The sequence below is a fragment of the Ochotona princeps genome, chromosome 3 (genome assembly GCF_030435755.1).
Source record: "Ochotona princeps isolate mOchPri1 chromosome 3, mOchPri1.hap1, whole genome shotgun sequence".
NCBI lineage: Eukaryota > Metazoa > Chordata > Mammalia > Lagomorpha > Ochotonidae > Ochotona > Ochotona princeps.
In genome coordinates, this window is record NC_080834.1 from 29,903,677 (window position 1) to 29,921,954 (window position 18,278).

The window sequence follows — 18,278 nt, forward strand, 5'->3', positions numbered from 1 at the left end:
GCTGGTGCACATCACTTTCATTATGCGTCTGCCCTTCCCAATGTAGGCTCCAACCACCTTTATATTCTCAGGAGTACAGTCCCAGACCCAGGTGCTGCTGCAAAAATGTTTTAATGACTCCTGGCTCTATAAGTGAATCAACAAATGAATCAATAAATGGATTAATAATGAGCCCATACACTAAAGAATGAATGAATGAATGCTACAGACCTGGTCCAAACACATGTGTGCAGTTTCTGTGCACTTTCATTACATGTGAAGTTTTCCAAGTTGCTTTTTCACAGTGATTCAGACATAATCAGTGCCTGATTTCAATAGGAAGTAAGTTTCCATTATTTTGAAATCTTCCTGGTTAAGAAGTACTTCCTTTTATCTTTTATGACTCAGATGCTTTTGGAAGCTGAACTAAGCCTTTAAACTTTCTTGGTGGAGGACTCTTAGGTTGTGGCTCACTAGTATTCTTCAAGAGGGAATGGGGGTCCAGATATTACCTTTGTCCCTGGGAGTGATCTCCTTGTAAGGGCCTATTACCACACTTGTTGCTGCCTGAATGGCTACAGATTTTCATTGGAGAACTGCAATTATTTTACATGAACACCACTTTCTCATTCCCTTCAGGCACTTGCCCAGCCAAATTACATACACAAAATTTACATTTAGACATGGCAAGGTCTTTGTCTACATGCAAGTGGTGACTGTGCTGGCTTCAACAACAACACCTGTGAGAGGGCCAGAGATGGAACTTGAAAGTCACAGCAAGGTCAGAGAGGAAGAGAGGACAATTCCTTGGTCCATCGAGTGGCCAGGTGTTTCTCCTAATCTCACACTCCAGTGTGCTAATCAGTCATCAAACTGTCACATTGCATCTCTGGGGTTCGTTTATCAAGATCAAGTGCATTCCATGCTGCTAGGGACAGATCATTGCTTCTCAGTCATAAGCAGCAGGACCTAGTTTGAGGTGCTACTTCTATTTCACTGAAATGGATAATGGAGCAGGCAGTTGAGGAAAGTTGTAAAACACACTCATCATTTAGGACTGAAAGTTATGATCTGGGTCTTCCGACTCTTGTCGGATTCCCCTTGCACTGACTGAGGCACTGAACTGCAACGCTGGTTCCTTGGAATTTTCATTGCTCCCTAGTGACTCCCAGTTATCAACAAATCACCCACTCATTCACGCATTGATCCAGCAAACATTTTGCAGTATTAGAATTTTTGAAATATGAAAGGTCTTCATTAATCTTGTGTGAACTGAGTAGTATGGGAAAGCTACATGCAGATTTCAAGACATTTCTTGCTTCTAAACAAGTGTGCGTTTTAGTTGTTTTTTCTTCCCCCATGAACATTCTCAATTTCCCTCATACATAAAAGTGAGTGTTGGCATAGTCCCGTTCTCAAAAGTGCACCATCTGATAGAAGAGATCACATGTCACAAGCAGAACGACTTCTGCTGCATCACCTGTATCCCACAGACCCTTCTATACTTCTTAAGTAGATTTTGATATTCCCAACATGTGTCTTCCCCCACGAGAGAGTAACCTGCTGATTTACAGGGGCCTGGCTTCATTCCTCTGTGTGTTGTCCATGCCCAATACAGGACCTGTCGGCTCACGTGAATGAATTGACATATACAGATGGACTATAGATTTTTTCCCCCCAGGAAATGGATTGATTCCTTTCAACTGGAAGAATCCTGTTTCTTGTACAAGTAAGACTTAAAAAAAAAAGAGGTTTGTGGACAAGGGGAATTTTCCAGGCAAAAGTATGTGGAGGTAAACCATACTGCAGTACGCCTGTTTAATCAAGTCACTGTGTCCGTCAGTTATCAGTGGTTCTCAACTGTGGCTGCACATGAGAATCCCTTGGGGAGATTCATAACACAGACCAGTCAAAGCAGAATTTCCTGGTGGGGAGGCAGATGAGTAAGAGCCTAAGTCTGGCTAAGTTTGAAGAATGTCCCCATTTGCTTCTACAAAGTTGAGAGATTACTAACAATGAATGGTATAACAAGACAGAGGTCAAACTGAGTAGATTGTTCTTTCAACAGGCATAAAGATGACAACAGCATAAGGCAAGACACACTGAGAAGCAAAGGGGTCACAGCGAGATTGTACAGGAGGTTATTGATTTTGCCTTTGTCTCAGTGATGCTGTACATGAACTTGGGTTGGCTGCCAAGTTATTTTAGCATTAAGTATAAATTGCACACATGTTAACTGTGAAATGGTGACGGTTGAGAACAAATGATGATGGACTCTGGTCCTGCTGCTGACATAAAGAGCAAGTCCCACGTGAAATGCAACAGGCATTGAGGGAGGCAGAGTGAGGTTGGCTCTGAAGATTCACCTGGAGACATCCATCTCCAAGGAGGAAATATGGAGCCGGAGTTGAAGATGTTGGAGTCGCTGCAGTGGGGATCAGAAGAGGACCATAGAGGAGTCAATGAGAGCTGCAAGGAAGAAAAACACTAAAATAAGAGAGTAGCAGAAAGCAGAATCTTAGGGATTGACCAAAATGAAAGAAATTGGACAGGATTTTCCAGCCAAGGAACCAGAGAAGAAGCACCTGGCACTATGTTAGTTTTCCAGACAAAACAATTAAGAAGATGTGATTTCAAGAAACAGGATGATTCAGAAGTCAAAATTTGGTGAGTGGCAGACATTTGGAATGGTAGTTCACATGTTCCTTGCAGCACCTAAATCTTACAGGAAAGTCCCCGGAATCAGGTTCCAGACCCACCTGTGAGTCCAGCTTCCTGCTTGTGTACACCCTGGTAGGTAGCTGGGGATGGCTCTGGTTGCTGGGTTCCCGTCAGGCATATGTGAGACCTGGTATCATTCTGGCCCTGATTGGGATCTGTGGGCATTTGGGAAAGTAAACTAACACATGGAAGATCTTCCCCTCTTTCAGCTTCTGAGTGCAGGCATGTGTGTGTATGTGTAGGTGTGGGTGTGTGTATGTGTCTGTCTTTCAAATAAATACAAATAGGCAAATAAATAAATGTTTACAATGTGGGAAGCAAGAAGGTATTGATGCTGTTTGGAAGGTTCCTCTAGGTGTGGAGGGCAAGGGGGAAGGTACGCACACAACACATGTGTTTACTCATCACCTACTATCCTTGATATGGGACAGTATCACAGATGAGGTGCTGCCTACTCTCAGAAGCTTTTATTCTATATTTAGAGAAGAGAAAGGCAGATGACAGACTCACAGAAAATATTGGAGGTATAGTGATAACAATTGAAGAAACGTGATCTCGGTTAAGGAAATGATAATCCAGTATTCGGGTAAGAGGAACAGGATGAAGGATGTGGAATCAACCTGGGCCAGCCCTTCAGTTTCACACAGGAGGAACCACGAGAGGTAGAGAAATGACCCAGTTGTGAAGAGGAGCATGAACTTGCATCTTTGGTTACCTGTGCATGACTTTGTTGGTGCTTGAAATTCTGGCTTAGTACAGGAGAGGTGGACAGCCCAAGGCAGGGATTAAGCAAAGGCCTTAGTGGTAAAAATTCCTGGGTCTCTGGATTACAAATGCCACATTAGAAACATAAACATGGAAAACCACAGAAAACCAATGCTCAAGGTCAAAGCAGACTCAGCACATGGGATCTATACAGCAATTGGACACATTAAGCAGTCTACTGACTCTGTTATCCTGTCTTAGGAGAGCTATAATTTAATAGCACTAGCTATCAATTACTGCTGCTTTCCTCATCTGTAAAATGAGAGGCTTGGACGAAATGACCTCAAAGTTCTTTTCCAGCATGGTGAATGGCGACTGTCAGAGCACACGTGAGCTCCTGCAAGTGAATGGACTACTTTAACATGGACAGTGACTGCTAACTACTGATGTCCAGGGTACTGCCGTTTTATGCTCACAGACTTGGGTGCCAGGTCTGTGCACACAAAACTGGCTGTTTGGGGGACCATCTTCATTTTAAAATAGAAAATATAAAACTTAAACTCTAATGGGAGATGCCTCCGGTGATGTGTGTAACTGAATAGAGTAATCAACAGACCATTAATAATGCAATGAAATGTGCCTAGAAACTAGAGGTGAACAGTTTCTAGTATTTGTCAGCTTGGAAGATGGTTTCATGAATGCTTAGACAAATGAAGTATCTAAAGGCATAGATGATGGTCATAGCTAGAGATAGGAAATAAGCCTCTTTAAATATGATTTATGAACCACAGCTAAGGTTAACTTAGAGCACTCTAGAAGAGGACTTCAGAATATTCATGAAAATGAATGAAAAGATGTTACTTTGGGGTTGGCATTGTTAGGTAAAGCCACTGTCTGCAGTGGCAATAGCCCGTATGGGCACCATTTCTAGTCCTGGCTGTTCCAACTCTGCCAATTCATCCCTTCCTGCTAATACCGGCCTGGGAAAGCAGAGAAAGCTGGTCTAATGGCTTGGGCATCTGCATCCACGTGGGAGACCCAGAAGAAGCTCCTGCCCCCTGCCTTTTGGCACTGGCTGCCAAATCCACGGTGGGAGTGAATCGGTGGCTGGGAGGTCTCTCCTCTCTCTGTTTTGCCTTCCTCTCTCAGACAAATAAATCTTTAAAAAACAAACAGATGTTTAACTTTGTATAGTTTTCATAGTATGCATTTTCTGTGAACTTCTTTTAAACTGCCTAGTTCTTGCACCAAAATACTCTTACCTTTTAAGTTCATGTTTCCACAAAAAATGGCTTTCTGTAGATCAGTTTAGGAAACTATGCTTGGATCAAGAGGAGTCACTCTGGGGCCCGGCGGCGTGGCCTAGCGGCTAGAGTCCTCGCCTTGAAAGCCCCGGGATCCCATATGGGCGCCGGTTCTAATCCCGGCAGCTCCACTTCCCATCCAGCTCCCTGCTTGTGGCCTGGGAAAGCAGTCGAGGACGGCCCAATGCATTGGGACACTGCACCCGCGTGGGAGACCCGGAAGAGGTTCCAGGTTCCCGGCATCGGATCGGCGCGCATCGCCCGTTGCGGCTCACTTGGGGAGTGAATCATCGGACGGAAGATCTTCCTCTCTGTCTCTCCTCTGTGTATATCTGGCTGTAATAAAATGAATAAATCTTTAAAAAAAAAAAAAAAAAAAAAAAAAAAAAAGAGGAGTCACTCTGGTGGAACCTTCCAGAAATTCCCTTTGTGGTTCAGGTGTTGCTGCCCCCTCCCTTCTGCCCAGCCTTGTTAGCCAGCCAGCAGCACCTGGGGAAGGGCTTGCCTGGGGTTCAAGTGCTGGGGCCCAAGCTCTGCTGGTGATCCCAGAGATCTGAGGAAGGGATGGCAGAGCCGGGCGCTGATGGAAAAGGGCTGTGTGCAGCCTATACCTGCAGGGCCCCTGCTCCTGGGACAGAAACGGAGGAGGTCGGACTCTGCACTGCCCCCAGGGGGAAGGGGCCTCTGTCCCACTTCGGAGCGTGTCTCACCCATCTCTGAGGACAGAATCTGAGCTACAGCTTTCCTACAGGACATTTTTGTTTTTGTGGTTAAAAAAAAAAAAAAGAATTCTTAGGCGGGTCTGGGAGCCTGCGCAGTGCCTTCTACTCCTCAGGGGTCCTGGAGACACTGGACGCTCATGCTTGAATTTCCCTTCCCTCTTAGGGGCTGTGGAACCTTGGAGGAGAAAATGGTTATGGTAGGCCCAGTCACTTGAGGAGCTCTTAAAGCTGCCATGGGGCCGGTGCAACCTCTCATGGCATAGATTGAGGATGCGGGTCATGGGTGTTGGCTGGTTTTCCATTCGTTTCGGAAACAGTCTCTCATGGTGGATGATAGTTCCTGGTACACGGGGACACGCTAGTCTGTTGTGACAGGGGATGGACGCGAGGGGTCTTCTCGCAGTAGAATTCCGCATGTGCTTGTACAGTCGATTTCTTCCTTGGGACAGAAGCTCCCAGCTGACCTTTGACGCAGGAAGTGGGCGGAAACTCTGGGACAGCCACAGCAGAGGCGGATTTGAAGGGTGCAGCGCGACTTCCAGGTCGCTGCTTCCGGAGAGGAAGACACTCTTGACTTTGGCTGTCTGGGGGCCAGCTTGGCAATGACAGGCTTGGGGCGGGGCTAGGGGCACGTCACAGCAGTCCAAGTTTTAAAATAACACTATTGTTTCAACTGGCGCATGCAAGTGGCACATACTTATGGGCCTTTTAAACCCTTCTGAACGTTCATGGACTTCTCTAGGATGTCTTTCCATACTGTCTTTTCTCTTTCCAAGGTAGAAGCTGCTTGAATTCTCTCATTGCCGCCTGAGTTTGGTTTTCTCTTTTTTTCTCTTGGGCATGAGCCTAGAACGGGAGAAGGCCTGGAGCTGTTGGGAGACCCACTCTTCTGTGAGCTACAATCCCTCAGGTGGGTCACAGGTCTCTCTGGATGTCAGTTTCTTCATCTCTTATAGGGGAAAGGCTTGGAACATGGCTATGAAGCGACACAAGTGCTGAGAGACGGACCACGTTCCAAATCCGAGCTGATCTAAACAAGCCCAACCATCCCTCCAGTACAGGTTTCTTTGAAGATGAGCAGCCTGGCTTTGTCTTCGGAAAAAGCCGTGAAGCTGAGACCCAGCTACGGTAGCACTTCTTGGTGTCCAGAGGGACTTGTCTGTACCAGGGTAGTTAAGCATGCAGTCGCTCAGACATGCCCTTGGCAATCGGAGCAATCACATTGAACTCCTCCTGATGCCTGTGGCGTGTGTGGAATTATGTTGGACCCAGGTGACCAATAATTATACATTTCCTTAAATATTAATGTGTGTTTAAACTTTTATAGTCTTTTCATATAAAGCAAAGAGTAAGGAATAAAGTTTTACCGTGGTCTTTAGCATAAAGACTCTCCTTGGTTTCAAGATGCAGGGTTTGGTATGTTCCCCTGGCAATGAAAACTTGGGATGATCACAGATTCATTTAACAGTATCTCATGTTCAATTTAGGACTGACATCTTGGTGATCAAGAAGCAGAGGGCTGAAGTAGAAAAGGGGGTAGGGCCAGAGCCAGATTTGGGTTCAAGTCTCAGATCTCATGGTTAAGATCTGGTGTTGGGGGCATTAACAGAAAGTCTGGAAGCTTGTGCGAAAGCCTGCCTACACGTTGTGTCCTCCTGACGATGCATGGAGATGCCCCTGAGAGGTAATGAGGCCTTGACTCCAAGCAAGAGACTCGTTCTTGATCTTGATCTCCCTGACCTTCACTGTCCTTGTCAGGATGAAAAAGAGACATCTTGCCATGCACTGGGAGCTGAACGCATCGGGTTTAGATGCTCGGGAGGACTTAGTACCAGCTGCTTTGGTTCTTGCTCAGTTCAGTGCCAAGTTCAGTCTGACCACCAAGAGACTGTCTCCTGGCTAGTGAAGTTGGAAGCACCAACACCCAACAGCCGCAAGTGGGATACACTTCCCCCTTAGTTCTTGGCCGCAGAGACACTATCCAGGACTTGTTCAAGCTGGAGAAGACAAACTCCAGGAAGAGCAAACGTGGCTGATCTCTACAAGGATGGAAAGCTGAGCCTTGCCAGGCTTCCAAGGGCCTTGAAGGAGGGATAATTCAATTCTAGCAGGAAAAGGAAAGAATGACCTGCCAGGAAATGGAACTGTGCTGGCAAAGGCAGTGAGGCCTGAGGGGTGGAGGCAGACAGGAGCAATAGAGCAGCATCTCTTGTTGAAGAGAAGGGGCGTGGATAGACCCCAGGTCGGGCAGTGGGCAGCCTAAATGAGGAGCGGGAAATCCCACAGAGTGCTAGGGTACAATGGCAGGTGTTTTGCCAGGACCAGATTCAAGAGATTCTGCTAAGATTGCTGATAATTACAAACATCCCTGACTCCGGGGACACCTTGTGGTTTCAGGGAGTCTGTGGTTTCTCTCCACACCAGCTTGAGCAGTATGCAGTCAATTTATAGTTTACTGGGCTTCCCACACACCCATGTATGTTTTCCACTGAAGTCTCAGCTTTTTCCTAGACCCACCCGCATTCCAGGGCAGGCCTCCCTTGCACGCCAAGCTTATGCTCTTTCTCTTTGTCACTCTCTTCTTAAAAACTCAGAAAAACTGCTACCTCTCTTGGTGTTCTTGACAGAAAACAACCTCATGAAAAAACCTTAAGGAGAACTGCTGATCCTATTCGCATTAGAAATGGCAGCTTCTAGAAACAAACCCTGTTCTTTCCCATTTCATCCCACGTTTGCATCATCAAACCGGGGTAGAATCTGTTATAAGCTAAAATGTGAACAAGCTGCTTGAAGATCTCATGAAGCTTGTTAACACCCTTCACTCTAAATTTTGGGGGTTTCTTTGTAAAGTACGTGCTTTTTAGTTTGGTTATTTGTTTTTAAATGCAAAACTATATTAAAAAGGGAATTGGACCCTCAGGGAGAAAATAGGACTCCGTTTTGCTCATTTGGCAAATGCTTGTTCCCTCTTGATTCATGCAGCAGAAGTCAGAGGAGTTTCCTCAACGTTTGCAATGAAAACCATGTCCTTGATCTTCCCCATTATCGCACTGATGGGTATCTCTCCCAGTATGACATGTGAGAAATGAAAACGGTAAATAATTGGGAGAGGATCACCCATCTTGTAAACACCAGCCTCCAGCTTGAACCTTTGTTCCAACAGCTGCATCCGGAAAAGGCTTGTGTCCAGCCTGTTTGGGACAGGGGCAGCCAAGGGTCTTGGGGAAATGGGAACCTGGGTGAAGAGAGGAGTGACCACTTATGCTGTCACTTCCCATGCACCCAACGTGCTGAGAAACTGAGGGCATCGGGCTGATCCCCAGGGGACTGTGACCAGGCGTTGGCACATCTGGACTTTGCATGTCCGGGAATGTTGGAACGCCAGCACTGCTTTGCCGAAGCCCAGGCTGTTGCTTATCAGAGCGACCCCCTGACCAGACAGTGCCTTTCCTGCTCTTTCCTGTCTTTGTTCCAGAGGGCTTTGAGTAGTCTTTCAGAAACAACTACTTTTCAAAGCACAATGCATTTTGTAGCACTTTATAGTTTACATGCAACATGTTTCCCTGCACTCTAGTGGCTGGATTGCTTTGAAACTGTTGAATGAGGCTGGCAATTTTGTAAACTGGCTTTGCTATTTTACGGAATCTGTAACTGAAACAAAGAATAATTAAATCACTTCTTTTTAAAATGCACTCAATGTATTTTACTCATATTTTAAAAATTATCTTCTACAATTTTCATTCACATGTATTACTTGCACAGTTGGGGGATGGGCACAGTGCAAGTAAACCCCCATTCTGGAAGTTTTCCAAATGCATGACTTTGGCTAGGAAAATGGAGGCTGTGATTGTTAAAAAATGTATTTACAAATTTTTCACACTACTAACATAGGGCAATTCACAGGCCTAGCACGAATAGTGCCAGCATCACACATTTCAACCTGAATGAGTCCCCAGGCAGCACTGACAGTGATGGAGTTGGCACTGCACTGCAGGAGTTCCTCATTCTCTCTCTCATCACTCTCTTTGTTGGATCCTGCTTGTATTCAAGAGGTTGCTGAGCTTAGGAAAGAATAAACTTGAAATGTCTTGCTTTAATCATTGTGGTGATTAGCAAATTTGGACACTGCCTTATCTTTCGCTTTTCATTGGAAACACATTCAAGAATGGGCTTGCAGCTCCTTCAGTGCTGCTTGGGAAGCTACAAGAAGAAGCTCTCTCCAGCCTGGTAAGCTCAGGTGTCTTCCTGTGTGTGACCAATGGCTGTCACAGTCTGCGTGATTTCAGGTACCACATCACCATCTGCTGAAGCCTTGCACGTTGGTCCTAATTAATGCATGGTGTCACCTTGTACATGAACTGAATTGACTCTAAGGAAGGGCAGAGGGAGGTGAGGCATGCTTAGAGCAAGAGATGGTGAAAAGCGTTCACCACTGACACCCTGACAGGCAGCCACGCTGCATGCCTCCAAGGAGTGAGCTTGGGCAGCCCAGCCATGACCCCGCAAGGCCCCTGACTGCTTCAGGAATGTGATTTGATTGAGCTGCTAAGCCCTCCTCCACCATCTGTTCTTGTTGGCATCTTCAGGCTCTCCACCTGTTTGTCCTTCAACTCCATACTTGCTAAGATCTTCCATCTCCCCTTCTCTGTGTGGGGAGTCTCTGAACCCCATCTTTGGAGTTTCTTGTTCTGGTTGCTACTAAGGTAGAAGGCTCTTTGGTCTGTCCTCTGCTATGGAACTTCATTCTCTTACTGTGTGGTGGATTTCTCTGCTTTTCTGCTTTCCTAATCACGTTCCCCTCAGTCATTTTACTGGCCTCTTTTATTTCCCACATTCTCTTTGGAACCTTCTCCTCACCCTTATGGCTACTCACAGCCCCAGAACATTCACTGCTGCCCACTGCGGCATCTTCCCAACCCTCTTTCCAATGCCCTCGGGGCCCCTTGCCTAGAAAAATGTCAACTACTGACTTGTCTGAAGCTGAGTTCCTGACTAGTTACTCCTGTGCTTTGGTTCCTAACAATGATGTTTTCCTGTTCTCTAACTTTGAACTTCTTCACGTCCCCCCCCGCCCTTCTTTTTCCTTTGAGCTCCAGAGGTTCTACCTGCTGACTACACCTAGCACATGTGTGTCTCCCTTGGCCCTTGGTGGGGTCACTGTTGTAGTCTTGGTCTCCATTTCTTTGATCCAGCTATTCGAAGTTGCTTTCAGGCCAATCACTTGGCCCATCACTAGTATATCTGAAGTGTAGCTCAGAACTCTGACATGCAAAATCTTCCACGGCTCCTCTTTGCTTGCCAAACACTCTCAACCAGCATTCCCTGGAATCTCACCTCTCCTGGCAGACCTGGAAGGATGTGGCCTCAGAAACCAATGACTTTACTTCCAAGGCCAGTGTCAAGCCCTTCTGAAGGTTCTGATCACAAACAAGCTACTTAACCTCTGTACCTGTGTTGGCTAATCTTTGTGGAAGTTAATCATGAAGCCATCTTAAGTGGGGTTTAAGGAGTACTTAGATCGATGTCTAAGCAAGCATTCCACAGTGTCAGCCATGCGTACTATCCTCACCACGATCATCACTGTCCTCCAGAAATCTCAGTCACTGTGTAGCTACTGCCTCCCTGCCATCTGCTGGGGCACCAGTGTGCATCTGTTTTCCTGGCTTGCGATGGCTTGCTTTCAGGAGACTGAAGGGTGTTTGATTGTAATCACAGAGAGAAGAGGACTCTCAAGTTTTAGTCCTATAGAATTTCATCTTTAAAATGGGAAAGTCTTAGAAAATTCTCTGTCAAGTTTAGACATTAAAACACACTGGGCGTTAATGGTCTTGGTTGCCATGCACCTAAACACCGCCTCTGATGGAGACTGAGCTAGGGCTGACTGGCTGTCTCCTGGATACACTGTATCACGACCCTTACTAGTTCCACAGTTTCTTTCTGATTTCAGTTTCTTGTTTCCTTATTCTCAAAACATTGTACATATGTCCTACTTTGTCACAGTTGCATAGTTACTCTACTGTAGGCACATGATTCCCCCTTTTGTTGCTCAGGAAAGATGTCTCCCACTTTCATGACTTACATGACTGTCACAGCCAGTCTAATACTTCGCAACTTTCATCCAGGAAGAAAAACTAACAGCTAGGGCCCAGCGGCGTGGCCTAGCCACTAAAGTCCTCGCCTTACATGCCCCAGGATCCCATATGGGCGCCGGTTCTAATCCCGGAAGCTCCACTTCCCATCCAGCTCCCTGCTTGTGGCCTGGGAAGGCAGTTGAGGACGGCCCAATGCATTGGGACACTGCACCTGCGTAGGAGACCCGGAAGAGGTTCCAGGTTCCCGGCTTCGGATCAGCGCGCATCGGCCTGTTGCGGCTCACTTGGGGAGTGAAACATCGGATGGAAGATCTTCCTCTCTGTCTCTCCTCCTCTCTGTATATCTGGCTGTAATAAAATCAATAAATCTTTAAAAAAAAAAAAAGAAAAACTAACTGCTAACACTTTTCAGATACATGTATGAGAAGTCTTCAGAAAATTCACAGGAAATGCTTACTATGAAAAAAAGGCACGGATTTTGCAGTATTTTGGCATTGGAATAAATTTACCCTTTAATTCTGTTAATTCCATTTTCTATGACCTTTTGGACTATCCTCATAGTTTTGAAATATTTAAGATAAAAAGATCTGTGATGTATGTTTGCAGGATCCAATAGATGTCAGTTCATTGTACAAGGAAGATGAAGTGATAAGAAAAATAATTCCTTTCATATCAATGTGTGTGATTTGATAAGTACTTGCTGAGGAATTATTTCTTGGACCAACCAATGGGAAAACAGTGGAAGGACTGGAGAAAATTATGGTGCTTGTGATTTTGTGTTCCTAAAGGGCAAGAAGACAAACAAGCAGGCCAGGATCCAGTGGGATGAGCTAGCTCTTCGCAGGAACAGGGAGGGAATACAGAGGGGGTCCCTCGTCCGGACAGAGAGAACCAGGTGTGATTCCCTTGTGCTGGTGTTAGCCAAGGGAAGGTGAGCCCAAAATGGACAATTAAATTGTACAGACAGAAAGAGATGATGGCAGTATCTCTGACAAGGAACAGACATTGTCATTCAAAACAAACTTTAAAAAATGTGCAGGTTAAAGCAGACTTGACAAGTACTTAATGGATACCCAGGTTCCAATACAACACATATTTTAGACCTATCTTTAATTTTGAAGTAACAAACAAGGGCCTTTGGCTCACTAGACATCTAATTGTGAGGCTTAAAAATAGATGAAAATAGATGGATATAGAAAAATAGATCATATAGATACTATATATATCATGCATCACATATCATATAGATACTATATATCATATTATCTGTATTACATACAGGTAATATAAAAATAGATAAAATAGATAAAAATAAATGATTAATCAAGTCACCTGGTTGAAGTACTTTTTATATATCTGCTTCAATTCATGTTGTATTTAGAATGTGTGTGCACGTGTGTGGTTAAATTCATTGAAGTCTTTTCAGAAGTAAAGGGAGCATAAACAAACAAAGAGACAAGTATTTTTTGGGGGGGAAATTGGGGGTGGGAACAGGATTTGACAGGGAGCAGCCATGCTTTGAATTCTCCAAGGCTGGCCAGACACCTACAGAGGCAACTCAGGGCCCGAAGGAACAACAAACAGCCAAGAGGCTCATGACATCGCACTAGATCTTCCAGGGACCACATGATGCAGGACCGACCCACACCAACCACAGTCACACCATGACAGAGAGCTAGGTTACTCAGAGCTGTCAGGCTGGAAGGAGGTGCAGACAAAATATGGTCCACAATGGATACAGAACTCAGAAAGACGAAGAATGCTGCCTGGTAGAACTTGTTGGAGTTCTGATATGTTCTCGATCTCTGTGGAGTTCTACTAAGGGATATGACAAAAGCACAGCACATCTCCAAGTGCTGACCTCACTTCTACCAAGACTAACACGTATACACCAGTGTCTCCCCAGCACAACCTCCCAAGGTAAAGACTGCTCTGCTATCGAGCTTGATTGTGTCTAAGGGCCCTCCTCTCCTACCTGCTGGCTGGGGGCATCACCCCTTGCCTCAGACCCCCAGAGAGCACAGATCCAGCATTGGAACAGTTTTATCTCCACAGGGTCCAGGTGCTGGAACCCTGAGTGATTGTGGAAACCAATTATCACAGCATTTCTGTTCACCAGACTTGAGTCATGGGATACTCCATGCAAACCTTTTGTTCAGGAGTGACATTCAAATGTCACCATTTCTATATAACACTTTTGGTAACTAATGTTCAGGGGCCAGTTTGAGGAAACACCTAGTCTGTAACACGAACCTTAGGAAAAATTATAAATTAGAACTTTGTGGAACAAACATTGAAAAAGAAGCTCTGTTACATTGTAGACACTGGCCTTGAGAGAGTGCCGTTGTACCTACAGTTTCACCACGGGAGCATGCCCACGTTGCCTTGGGTATGGAAGTCCCTGGTGTAGAGAATTCTGTGTGTGCTGCATCTCACTATCTGTTTCTAAATTATTTCCACAGGCTTGTGAAAAGATACAGATGGCAGGGTGGGGTTCTCCTTCCTTAGCTTCTAGAACATGTTGCAAACAGGGCAGCCAGGAGCCCCTGGTTTATTTACTTCCTTTCACTCCGAACCAATCTGATGGAGAGAAAGTCTATTGGAAGACTAGTAATGATGCCACACCTCATGACTTTCCCAAATGAAAGGTAATTTTCGTAACTTGTTGCGAAGAGGTAGGAGGAAATAGGAAAGGAAAATTTAGGGAATAAGACAAGCAAGATTCAGGGAGTCAACCTTGTGTTCTTTGGCAGGGAAGACTAGGAGAGAGAAAGATATTAATCTGCAAATATTTTCAAATGTAAACAGCACGGAGTGGGGGTGTTATCTTGCCTGATGGGCACCAGCTTTGCAAGTATTCAGACAGAAAAATGATACTGTTAACTGCTATCAGAAATTGGAAACAATGCTCTCTCTGCCGACACACAGACCTGTGGATGGGGCAAACCGTCAAGTCTCTAAAGGAGGCACATGCACGAGTGTTACCAGCACAGCCAATGTCTTTCGAGTTTCTAGGATCCCAGTCAACATGGCATTATTTGAATTGTACACTGTTGGTTTTCCAAGTAGAAAAAAAATGCATCACAAATTTCAGTGCCCACCTACTACCCGGCTATTAGAAAAAGCAGCTCCACCAGCATGGCACCCTGCAACCTGGATAGGATGGGGAGGTTCAGTCAGTCAGGTTCTGCGCTTTTCACGGCAACACATTGACAAAGTGAGAAGGATTCCAGAAAGCAGCCAGATCCATGTTCCACTGAGTCGGGGGAGGTAGGGTCATTTCTGCTGATCAATCCTCAGAGAGACAAGGCAGCCAGCAGCTTAAATTAGTACACAAATTAACTCAACCATTCATTCCAGAAACAATACTCTCTTATGTAAGACAAGGCATGTGCTTATCAGTCCTACTTTGCAGAGTTCCACCCCCACAACCCCACTAAAACCTCAGTGCCTGAATTGGACGGTCACACACCTATGTTCATTTTCTTTCCAATTTCATAGTCGCCAGATTCATGTCTCTGGAGCAAACATGCAAGAATATGGCCAGTCATCAGCCTGACAGCGGGCCAGCTCATGCAGAACCAGGAATGGGGTGAGACCCAAGCTGAGTCTTTGGGACACTCTGGGACACCCCACAGCTGTGCTCCCTCTGCCACCCGACACTGGCTCTCGTTGCTCCTGGTGGCTGCAATTTTAGGCACATGGATCTTCAACTTGAACTCCCACCCTTAAGAAGGGAGTGAAAAACCAGTGCTGCCCCTGTGACTTTTGCCTGCCGACTAGGGGATGTAGCACCTGCTTTATTTAACTCAGACCACCGCTCCTCTACACTGCTCCAAAGTTGAGCCGCAGGGTCATGGGGAAGAGCCAAAGAAAACTTTGTCTGTTCTGTTGCTAATTCTTTCCAGAGCTTCCCTTTTTCCTCCCGTGGGTAGAGAGCATGGATACACTCCTCCAGTTCATAGCTTCCTCCTGGAGGCAGATCAGGTGGCTGGCACCTGTGCACTTTTGTGCTGAAAATCTAAGCCATGCTCTTCTCTTAGTTCTCCTCCAACACCTGCAGGCGTGATTGAGTGATCCTGATTTGTCTTCTGATCATGGTGAAAATAACTAGAGTATCACACAGTGGCATTATACTTCAGAAGGAAGTAGAGAGTGTCTTGTGGAATTGAACTGGGTGTGAAGTCCTAGTGTGGGCTGTGGTAACCACAGGTCTGTGGATCTCAATTACTGCAAGGTGCCCACCAAAGGGCTCATAGGTGAACAGACTCCTCATGGAACTCTCATCTGACGACAAGAGCATGGCTGTGTTTGATCCCAAAGCCCGGGGAACGAGGCAGGATCTGTGATATGGATCACAGCAGGCGGGATCCCTGACCTCAGCCTGCATTCATTCTGAGTGGGCCTTGCAGAGGCTGCAACATCTGGCAGGCTCCACTGTCCTAAATTGCCTTTTAGAAATAATTGACATGTTCTTACTTTTCTCCTTTGATCTTAAAGCAGTAAAGATAAAAGAACATACAATATATAGAACTCCCTCCGAACCTTTACTTGGTGGTGATTAATTATTCTCTCTTCACTCTAAGCCTGCAATTCTCCATGTAAATGCAGGGAGCAGGCTCTTTATGATGTTTTAGTGTAGTGGAGATTTGGGAATTCCCAGGCACTTTTGCCTGGAGGTTTCTTAGGGTCTCACAGCCCTTTTCTCTCTCTTTAAAACTGGCACAAGGGAGCCAGCCTGAGCGGCAGCCAAGGGCCCACTGTGTCAGGTCAGACCTGTTTCTGGGGCCCCAGGACCTTAAAGAGGGCCCACCTGTTCTGGACTTACCTTGTGGCTTTGCTTTGGCAGCACCCAACCCTGACCAGCCCCTCCCAAGGCCTCTCCTGGGAGACCACAGCGAGAGTAAGAGAGGGACTTCAGTAGCAATGCACGTTTGCTTTGTCTCTCGGAACTGCCTGTTAAAAAACAGCCAAGTTTCCCCAGCAAACTGAAAGCTCACATTGAATGCTCGAAGCACTGTCTCAACTAGTCTAGAAGCAGAGTTCTTTTCATGGGAATGAGGACTTTAAACAACACCCTGGGAGACGTCGGATCTATCCCATGTGAGCAGGGTGGACTATATGAAGAGAGAAGTGTTGGCGCAGAAGCCAAGGCAGACACAGAGGATCCGGGATGCCTCCACGCCCTAAACCCACATTTGCAAGGAATGCTGAGCCTCAGCTCTGCTACCCTCGTGTCTGCTGCCTTCCCTGGACTTGTGGCTTCTAAGATTCCATTCCACAGATGCATTTTCTACAAAGCCCAGGGCTGGGCAGCCACAGACGTGAAGGGACTTCTCTCACTTTCACAGAGATGAGGGAGGAGGGACAGGGTCAGTTCAACTATACCAAGTGTACTGATTAACACAGGAAAACTTGCCTCTCCGTTGGGTACCTGCAACCATACATTGATGGCTTTTCTTGTCGCAAGCACTCTGTTGTCATTTGGCATTGTTACACACACGCACACACACACGCGTGTGTGCAAACACACAAGCACAGCCCTTTTAAGATTTTCTTAATTCAAAAGCAGAGGGAGGGCGTGTTCAGCCCAAGGCAAAGGAGCCAAAAAAACCTGCTTTTGTTGGCTGTGAGTGCTGGCACGTTAATCCTGGGGTCTCGTGCTCTCCTTCGCCCCCAAATGCAGCTGGCTGCCCTAATTAGACGTGCGAGGAGAGGAAGCAGGAGGAATCGCACTTTCTGTGAAATGACCACAACCGTTGGTGGCAGGAAGGTGTGGTAAGAGAGAAGGAGGGCTTCTTTGAAATGTGTTTTCCTTAAGCAACCAGAATCACAAACTCCCACTAAGCCTGTTTCTCTAAAGCCCCCGGACTACTGACACCTTTATGAACTCAGAGAAGAAATGACTGCTCTGACCTCAGACTGGAACAGTTGGCGACATGGTTAAACTCTCCCAGCCCAAGTGAGAACATGCCACACGACCTCCAAGCGGCTTCCTGCAAGGCCAGTCAGTTATGTCAACTACTGTTAAGCAAGACGCAAAGCTGCTGGAAGACACAGCCCCAGGAAGGTATCGTGCAAACAGTGCCGGGAGCCCCGTGGTTGAGGTGAGTATTGAATGGCCGAGCAGGTAGTCACTCACCTGCACATAGAAAGATGTGTGAAAGCCTCGTGGGGAGCTTTTGTTGGGAGCTTTAGGGAATTTTCTGATCAGACAGGCTCGATCACTTAGGGCTATACCTAATCATGGCATATTTGTATGAACACGCATACAAGAGGACACAGCAGGGAAGGATTGGAACAACAGTTGATTGTGTGAGTTTGAGGTTGCAAAGAAAGAATCATTGACAATGTACGTGTGTGTGTGTGTGTGTGTGTGCGTGTATTTTTTGTTTCAAAATCCTCCCCTAGAGTCAAAGGGGGGCAGGGGGAGGAGGAAGAATAAGCCACATTCATATGAAAAGAAGTGCACTAAAACGTTGCGGCTGAGAGAAATGTGAACTCCTGCAGTTTTGTGTTTTCTCCTTTGTGGCTCCAAGAAATTGTGGCCCCAAGGTCTCGATTCCTTGTGGTCACTCTCGGTGGATTTGTTGAAAGGGACACGAGAGGAGTTTTACAGGAGCAGTAGCATAACATAGAATACCTGAGAATAGCCTAAATTCACGAGAAATTATACGCAGATTACCCGAAGCGCTGCCCATGGGCTGTGAACAAGTTTCCAAATGTTTTTTTTTTTAAAGTCAGAATTGTTTACA

At 46.0% G+C, this 18,278-nt stretch overlaps 1 protein-coding gene across 2 annotated transcripts in view; it reads right to left on the minus strand.

Moving 5' to 3' along the window:
* Window positions 1–18,278, minus strand: part of KCNJ15 (potassium inwardly rectifying channel subfamily J member 15) — a 45,469-nt gene that overhangs the window by 26,213 nt on the left and 978 nt on the right. The gene's annotated exons all lie outside the window — the stretch shown is intronic.